The sequence below is a fragment of the Macaca thibetana genome, chromosome 7 (assembly GCF_024542745.1).
Source record: "Macaca thibetana thibetana isolate TM-01 chromosome 7, ASM2454274v1, whole genome shotgun sequence".
In the NCBI taxonomy this organism is placed as follows: domain Eukaryota; kingdom Metazoa; phylum Chordata; class Mammalia; order Primates; family Cercopithecidae; genus Macaca; species Macaca thibetana.
Genome location: NC_065584.1, coordinates 92,992,441 through 93,002,190, shown reverse-complemented (window position 1 = coordinate 93,002,190; position 9,750 = coordinate 92,992,441). Strand labels below are relative to the sequence as shown.

Here is a 9,750-nt window from a genome sequence, read left to right as displayed (position 1 = left end):
CCACCTTTTACTTGGGGACTAGTGTGTAAGAATTTCACCTGAGCTGACTTGGGTGAAATTCTTGACAGTAGGTTTTGGATGGTGGCAAAGCTGTCAATCAAATCAGTTGTTTGGGGAAGTTAAAATGCCAGGTAAAGGAAAAAAAGACATATCATTTGAGCTTAGTTTGTAATCTGAAAGGTGCCAAACCATTTTCTCACTTCTTCATGATGCCTGCAGTACACTTGATTCTTTAAAACAGTGAAACCCAAAGTAACTACGAGATAACATTTCTTGCTAAATTACATCTTTGTGTATCTTTGCAATAAACACCTATTACCAAAGGCAATCTGTGTATGTCTTTTCCATGGAACCTTAAAGATCCTGGCAATATATCTTGCATTTCCTACAGAGAATTATCCCCAAACATCCGTGTTAGTTTGTACGAGATGAAGTTTCCATTCTAACTACAAATGAGTTTGCATTGTTTAGGTTGTATAGCTAACTTATGGTTCCCTGACTCTCTTTTTTGAGAGTTTTTTTGTTTAATGTAATGGAAAATCCAATTATTATGTAAATATAAACATAGTATAATTACCACAAACAAGTAGGCGAAACAATGAACTAATGGAGTTTCTCGAGTTAAAGGAACCTGTGATTTATGACTGTTTCTCAGGTATGATTGATACAGACAGTTCAGAGAAATGTTCTTAACCATTTCCCCCCAACATAATGTTAATGTTTTCACTCTTAGATCATCTAATATGATGCATATCAGTGAAGAAAAGTTGCTTTGGGAAGGAATATATCTCAAATTCATTTTTCTTCTTTTTCAGACTTATTAAAGACAAGAAGCTATAAACGTCATTATTTAAAATGCCTCCCTTTAAAATGTTTCCAGCAGATGTTTATGTAGAAAAAAATGCTGGATCTCTCTTGGCAAGACACAGAAGTGACATTTCTTGAGGGTTCTGGTTGAAAAATTTGTCTTTGGCTTCATGTCTTTAAACATCTGCAAAAACAAAATAATCTTTATTATAACTTGGAGAGAAGCAAAGTACATAGGTCCCTAATCTTTGAAACACTCTTCAAGGGAGTGACAAAGAAAAAGATTCCCAAGTTCTTTTTCTTCAGTAGAATTTCTCTGTGACCTCGGAACTTCAGAGTCATAGTTATGTCATCATTAAACATTAATAACTTACTTAAATGAGGGAGAAGCTAGCACACGCAAACTGAAAATTCCACTTCCTGCCTAAATTACTGATTTTCTACATTTTCCCTGTATGCATACTATCATTATAAGAATCCAAGCCCAACTGAGAACTGTGAGATGCAATGAGAAAACAAAAGGGTACTAGACTAAATGAGAGAAACATGTGCCATGTTTTCTGATGGGTGTGAGGTTTTTTAAATTTTGAATTGATTTCTTCATTCCTTCTAAATTTAAATACTTTCAGCATCTAAGAGCTCAACTGAATTAAACTGGGCACCATCTGAAAAAGAACAGAACACAATGCTCAGATCTCAAAATGACTTGTTCTTTCTTACACAGTAACATTTTAAACAAATAATTCCAACTATCAAGAAGGTCTTTTTATTTTTATTTTTCCCATTCAGGTGTTACACTCAAAGTTTTGTGAAGGTACCATCCTGCCCTATACTTTTCCTCCTTTATTTTTACCTCCATGATTTTCTCTAGAATGGGTTTTATGGATTGACATCCAACTGGTGTAACATTTCTCAACCGTACTGTCTGCTCCAAGGACTTTAAGCTGCTTTTTAGGTATGTTTGAGATCCAAGGTTTGTTATGAACATGATGTCCTCTTAGAGTAAAGGTTGCATCAGTTGCAGGGACCTAGAAATAAGAGTGAAAAGTCTGCTGGAACTCACAAATTGATAGTACAAATTTTAGTTTGTGTATTTCTTTACTATCCTATTTAATTCTATTTGGGGAATTGGGAGGGAAATAGAGAATATGAATGATTCTTACTAAAATATGTGCCAAAATTAAACTTCTAATTTTTGATTCATTATTTCAGCAATTAATATGAGTGATAGAGTTTTCAGTACTTTGTTTAGAAATGTATGTGTGTGTTTTTTCAATGAAAAAGATTGCATTAAATTTATAAAAAACAAAGAAAATATAAAAGTAAAATGTTCTTCTCTTATTAACCAGAGATAATTACTATTAATTATATAGCATACTTCCTTGTAGCTTTTTCATTACATATATATAATAAGTGCCAAATTGAGATCATGCTACTTTTTAAATTTAAAATTATATAGAGTAACATTTCTGTGTCAGAAAATATTCTCTAAAACTTTCATTTATTTGTTACATAAAACCCATTATACATTTATAAATGTAAATTGCTAACTTTTTTGCTCTTATAAGGATAACACTGTATAATACACATCCTGCATATAAAGTTTGTAAGCATGCTGCTTATTTCAGGAAGGTAAATTTATAAAAATAGAGTTACTAAATCAAAATGCATGTATGTTCTTGGCTCTTGACCTTTTGACAATAGTTTCAAAAATTGCTTTGAAGATATTTTCGGTAATTTACACTTCCACATATAGATAAGACAACCATATCTGGACAAGTATTATCAAATAATTTTATGTATCATTGCCCTTTTGTTAGGAAATAAAAAAGTTATTGCATTTTTTTAACCTGTTTCCTCTTTAGCCTACTGTTCAGTTGAAAATATATTCATTAAACAATTGTTTATTGGATACTTACAGCCCTTCATATACATAGTTTCTGTAATATCTTTTGGCTATTCAGTTAGAATGTTGACAATTTTGTGCACTGGTTTTTAGTAACTCTCTAAATATAAATAAGATTATTGTTTTTGGTTTATTGTAAATATGTTTCCCATTTTGTCATTTGTATCATTTTTTTCTTGGGGTTATGTAAAATAATAAAATTTTATATATTGATATCTATCTATACTTTTTCCACTTGTTTTAGATTAGCAATTACTTCTCTACCCTGAGACTAAATAACACAACTTCTCTTAACTCTCAGGTTAGTGGAAGAATTACTCCATGTATCACTGTAATACAAATATTTAACTTACTTTGGAAATAATATTTGATGTTTCTAAGATGAATTTTAGAATAATAGGTCACTTTTCCATGTATTTGAAATGCTTTCACTATTATATTGCAGGTTGAAACACACACACACGTACAAACACAACCAGACAGAAATACCTCTACTTTAGAGTCATAAACCCTTTTTAAAAAAATTCAAAATATATATTCCCTGATAACTTCTCATTTTAATTGTTGTGGTTTTACATTTTAATATATTGTAAAGTAAGTATGCTTCTATCACTGTACTTTTTCAAATGTCTTACTAGATTAAAATGATTTTACAAGTTTTAGCACACTCTATCAGAAATTTAATTAAACTTAGAAACTAATTTGAAATAATTTCTATCTTTTCCAATTATTATTCCCCTTCCAGGAACAACGGAATACAGGAACATTAGTATATATGTATATGCATGTGTATTTATATACATATATATGCATGTGTATTTACATACATATATATCACTTATTAAAGCTTCTTTTGTCTCTCTTTGTAAGGTTCTATGACTTAATCATCTTTACATATACTTCAACTTAGGTTAGCTCTAAGTATCTTATGTGTTTCAGACTCCTGTGGAATCTTACATTATTCTTCTAATTCTTTGGATTTGTATTGATACTTTATACAAAAGATATTGATTCTTCTGTACTTAGCAATTATCCTGTTGCTTTACAAAATGCTGTTAGCTCTTAGTGTTTCAGTTGACTTCCAAAGAATCGTTAGGTACATTATCAAATTATTTTCAAATCATGAGAGCGTTTTTTGTCCTTTCTGCTATAACTTATAAACATTCCTACTTAATATATTAGCATATTGACTAGAAGTTGTGAAACATTCAATAATTAACACGTAGTATGTATTATAGTTATGTTTCCAATTGATGGAAATTTTTTAAAATTTCATCCATTTAGCAGGTTACATTGGCTGATATTTCTATGCATTTATGTTAAGAAGGTTATGTTTTTCTTAAAGTAGTAGGTTTTGAATAGGAGTTTCATTTATCTGTGTTATCTTTTTGCTTTCTCTCATTTTACTTATTTGTTATTATAAGTTGATGATAAAGTCTATGAATTTTGGCTTCGTTGAGGTTCTCATAGCTTTTGTTTGGTCTTTAGGTATATATGTGTTTACCCATATGAAGCCTCTTAAATATTCCTGGGATCACTACTGTTTATTTTCAAGGATGATTATTTTAAAATATTATTATTATTGAATAGCTTTGGTGTTTGAAAAATCTATATTAACATCTTGCTCTTGCCTTGTTAGTTTGTAACATTGAATCATTTATTTAATATTGCTAACATTTAGCTGTCTTCTGTAAAATAGGAATAATAATGATATCTACTAACAGGTGGATGTAAAGATTATCTGAGATAAAGCATTCTTAACCCATTGTCTGTCAGATAACAAGAACACAATAAATAATGTAACAACGATAGTGGTAATTGTAGGAGAATTAGTATATTTCTTAGAATTTTTGTAGTTTACTCCTAAAAGATATAATAATTCATAGTTGTCTTTTTATGTCATCCCCTCAGGTTTTCAGAACAAGATTGTGCCAGCTTCAGGAAACAGATTTTGAATTTCTCCATATTTGATATAGACAACTTAAATGGTGTGAAAATTATATATTCCATGAAAGTCTAAAATAATTCATGGTTCTAGGACCTATATTTTATAAAATTTGAAAATATCTTTTAAATTTGTTTTATGTCTATTGATCTTTTCCGATTGTTCAATACCTTCTTAATCCCTTCTTTACTCAGCTTTTCAATTCCCCAAAGACTCAGTATTACAGCCTTTCTCTCAATTAATTTTGCTTGTCTATGCTTTAAGCCTTGTCTCTTTGATTGGCTTTATAGGTTAAAAACTCTTTTATTGATTGATCAGTGACTTATATATTTATATTTGGTTTTGATTATATTTTCTTTTTCTTTACTGCCCTCCTCTTTTTGTTTTTCTCCTTAATATTTTTGTAATATTTGATATTATTTTTCTTTTTGAAGAATAAAAGCATTTGTTGCTATGCTTTATCCTAGAGTATGGCTTTGGTCATATCCCATAATTATAATTTCTCAAATCCTTCTAGCTATGAAGCTGCTTTGAGTCTTATCGTCTTGATGATTTTTGGAAGGCAAATCATTTGAGCTCGTGAGGAACAGATGAGCCAAACCACTATTGAGAAGATTGCTGTTCACCCTTTTGACAACCACACAAGCCACAGATGATACTCTCAGGTAGTTTAGCCTATATGGAGAGTATTTGTGGATCACAGATTTAAACATACAGTTAGAATTTTGACTTTCCTCTCTCTTGTCTGTCTCTTCTTACTCAGGAATTAATTACAAATTACAATAGGTTTTTAGGGATGTAGGACTGAATGATACCTAGTTTCTGACCTTAGGAAGCTCCCAGCCCAGTGGAAGAAACATACAAGCAAACCCTTTGGAATGGTCTTTATCCATAGATGGTGTACTAGTTTCCCTTTGCAGCTGTAACAAATTACCACAGATTTAGTGGCTTAAAACAACACAAATTTATCATCTTAGAGTTCTGGATGTCAGAAGTCAAACCTGTCTCACAGGTTAAAACCAAGGTGATAGAGGTCTGCGTTCCTTTCTGGAGACTCTAAACCTAATCTGTTACCTTGCCTTTTCCAGATTCTAAAGCCTGCCTACATTCCTTCCCTGTGGCCCCTTCCTCCATCTTCAAATCTAGCAGTTCTGGGAAAATCTTTCTTATGATGCATTTCTCTGGTTCCAACTCCTCTGCCTCACCTTTCACCATTTAAGGATGCTCTTATTAAATTAGACTCACCCAGAAAATCCAGGATGATCTTCTCATTTTAACATCAGCTAATTAGCAACCTTGCTTCCATCTGCTACTTGAATTTTCATAGCCATGTAATGTAACACATTCAGGAGTTTTGGAGAAGAAGACATGTATTTCTTTGGAGTGACAGAGGGACTAGCTACTACACATTGGAAGAATCAAGTATTCAATATGAGGTTATTGACACAAGGAAGAACACACACAAGAATTTTATGTGAATTTTATAGGAATGAGCAGGAGTTAATGTGGTAAAGAGAGCATGAAAGAACGTTTCAATCCCAGGGAACAGTGTGAACAAAGGAATGAAGTGAAGAGAAGAAATCAAGTCTGGGTTACCTGACTTACTGCTGAGTGATTTTACAGCTTGGAAGTAACACTTCTCTGGTAGCAAGGTTCTCCAGAAGTGTGTGGTTGTGAGCTCACAGTTTTGTCATTGGTTCTGTTTAGGGTCCAATATTGCATGTCATTCATTCTCTGCTTTCCTCCAGATGGGAAGTTCTCAATTAGTGTTACAATGGGATGGGACCCATATATTGGAAATAAAGCTATATAGGAAAATGTTGGAGATTGCATTCATGTACAGATTTGGCAGTGTCTGTCAACTCAGTAATGGCTAACATGTCATACATACACTTGGCAAAGAGTGATGACAGCAAATAACAAGTACAAAAGAAGTCATTGAGGTGGTCATAAAAGGACACACACAAATGTATGCAGATGTTTAGTAAGCACTCATGACAAAACAATGTATAATTTGCGGAAATATTTTCAAATCTAGGCAATCCCTCTATGTTTCACTGTCACTGATGCATGTTAAGCAACTCTCATTTACATGTGAACTCCACAGTGCCCATAATCTTCAACTTGATTTGTAAGATTGTAATACCCATCAGCACTCTTACTCTAATCTAAGAAATTCTGGGACTGAAGAGCAAATAGGCAATATAAAGTCCATCTGAATATTTAGAGAAGGAAGAAGTACTTCATTTGTTGCATTAGAAGTAATGCAACAATTAATTAACCCAGGCAATAGGAATTTCTCTTGCATACCACTTCTACCTCTTCTGGGTGACAAGGACCCACTGTTCTTTTCAGGAAATGTATTTGACTTTTATTTCGGGTATAAACATATGTGAAATAAATAACTTATTTATTTATTATGATGTGTAAACATATGTTTATTCCTGGAATAAAAGTCAAATGGCTTTGGGAGGCTGAGGTGGGCAGATCACAAGGTCAGGAGTTTGAGACCAGCCTGGCCAATATGGTGAAACCCCATCTCTGCTAAAAATATAAAACGTAGCCAGACGTGTTGACACACGCCTGTAGTTCCAGCTACTCGGGAGGCTGAGGCAGAAGAATCGCTTGAACCTGGGGTCGGAGGTTGCAGTGAGCTGAGATCACACCACTGCACTTCAGCCTAGGTGACGGAGAAAGACTTGGTTTCAAAAAAAAAAAATGTCAAATGGCACTGGAGACATAAGACTGAGCCCTGGGGGACCAACCTTCTTGTTATCTCAGACTGTTCCTGAAGTTTTGCTCCTTATTTTCATGTGACCACCATTCTCTTCGTTCATTCAGTCTTACGTTACCTTCTCCTGGTATCCTCATGACCCCTCACCCATTGAAGTTTGTTCTAACTTCCTATCTGTAACCAACTTCAAAGCGTCCACCATGTGGTGATTTCCTTCTTCACTTCCATTATTCCAGCCACTTGCATGGGGACAGCAATAGTCTCTCCTTGGTGTTAGCCAGCAGGACTCTGTCAAGCTCAACTAAATTCCGAATGTCCCCACATAAAATAAAAATTTCTGGCATTTCTTTGATCTTCTGCCATATTCCCTGTTTTTGGTAATCAACTGTGTTTAACAATTTGCTTAACCACATGATAAACGTAAAAACATTGTTGCCCTTTTAATGTTATGTTACTGCATATAATAACTCAAAAGGAAGAAATCTGTGGTGTTTAAAATTTCTTTTGTAAAACTTCCATACAACGATACTTTTAAAACTTGACAAAGAAACCTAGCTGTCCTTTTTGCTTGCTCCAGCCTTCCTTTCTTCTTCCCTCTTGTCCCCATTTTTAAGGGCCCATTGTGCTCCAAGCATTGTAGTCTGATTAAGGATATGTTCAAGTTGGTAAGTACAGAACGTTATTGTCAAGGTTCTGTTCTTTGAATTTTTATGACGCAGAACTTAGAGACCAAGAAAGTCAAAGAAGAAAGGGACTGAAGAATGTCAAGGAAATGACCTAGCACTAGAAGCCATAAAATAATGACAGTTTCAAGGGGAAGAATAGAGAGAAAGAGGAATCATGTGGAGAGGAAGAAGGTGGGGCGTTAAGGAGAGAATTTGATAAGGAACGACTTGAAAAAAGATGTGCTAGAGTAACTCTGGGATCAAAGAAACATGAATAGCCAGGAAAACGAGATTTTTTTTTTTTTTAATGTTTCCAAGTACTTCATAATCTGATCCCCTGTGAGTAAAATAAGGAGTTTCTTTTTAATTAGGTTGTTCTGTTAAACTTTGTCTTTTGCACATGCCATAGCTCTGAGACTGACTATATAGATTTATGAATACAGAGAAAATATAACTAAAACAAAATATCTGGCCAGTCTACACATACTGCCTGTCAGATTTTTTAATTCTATTTGAATAAATACATTTAGAACAAATAATATGATTTTATCATCATTAATTTCTTGAAATAGTTTCAGGATCCAAACTTTCGTTTAGTATTTTTAATACTTATAAATTTTGTTTGTCCCATAGTATGTAAGTATGTACAACAGGTTTTCTGAGTTTCATTTTCCCCACTTTGGGCCTGTTGGGTGTGTGCGTGCGTGTGTGTGTGTGTGTGTGTGTGTGACTGTGGTCTCAGAATCAAGAACTAGCTTGAGTATTTAACCAACTCAACATGCAAGGTTACGTGGTCTCAATTTTACTCATGATAACCTTATGACAAAGCAGTTTGTTTTGGCCCATTATAAACATGTGTGTGTCAGCTCCCTTCTTAAGAGACCATGGTGTTAAAATTTAAATTTCACCCCCTCAGTGTCATTTTGCCTAAGGCTTCTTTGAAAAAACTAAAAACAAAAATATCTGGCTTCACCTCAGCCATTTACTTCTCTGCTTCTGCCCAACCCTGATCCCTGACTTTTTATTCTCAATTCTCACTTCCCTTTTCTTGTTGTAGCCAACAGGAATAGATCTGACGACTGAAATTCTTATGGGTAAAGGCTATGTGGACAAATACAAACTCATACACAATGGGTTCCAAGGTAAGTACGCCTGCAATCCTAGTGGGAGGCATTTCTCTGGCCACGCTACTTTTGCTGCCTCTGCATGACAAACACCCATTGTTCATTTCAGGTAATTTATTTCTGCCCTGCATTAAAGATGGGTGTCTGCTCTGCTCAACCTAGGTGGGGCTCAACAATATCTCAGAGGGTGGGCACAGCTTTCTTCATGGGGGCAGCTCCACACAGAAAACCGACAATGCACTTCCTGGGAAGAGGAGTGGAGAGCACTTTCATGAAAACAAATGTGCTTTTCAAAGGTGCAAAGGTCTGCAAGAGGGAGAAAGTAGATGGGGGGGGTGATATTGAAAACAATGTATTTTTCCTTCATTGTCAATCATTTTGCACTGATGTTTCTCACTCACTGGATCAATGGCATTAATTGTTTCGGGAAGATGTCAAATGCCATCCAGGACAAAGAAGTCATTGCTCAGCTAGAATTTCAAATTAACTTTTTTTTTAAGTTCATGATATTAAAAGCCTAGCTTTGTTGAATTAATAAACGATTTCTAAATTCCAAAGAACATCTTTCA

At 34.0% G+C, this 9,750-nt stretch overlaps 1 long non-coding RNA gene across 1 annotated transcript; it reads right to left on the bottom strand.

Moving 5' to 3' along the window:
- Nucleotides 1–618: 618 nt before the first annotated feature.
- On the bottom strand, nucleotides 619–8,063 carry LOC126958197 (uncharacterized). Its single transcript, XR_007727137.1, has 4 exons — nucleotides 7,424–8,063; nucleotides 6,264–6,463; nucleotides 1,661–1,835; nucleotides 619–991 (listed from the first exon to the last, which is right to left on the bottom strand). It is a non-coding gene; the product is annotated as an uncharacterized LOC126958197 (long non-coding RNA).
- Nucleotides 8,064–9,750: the final 1,687 nt, after the last annotated feature.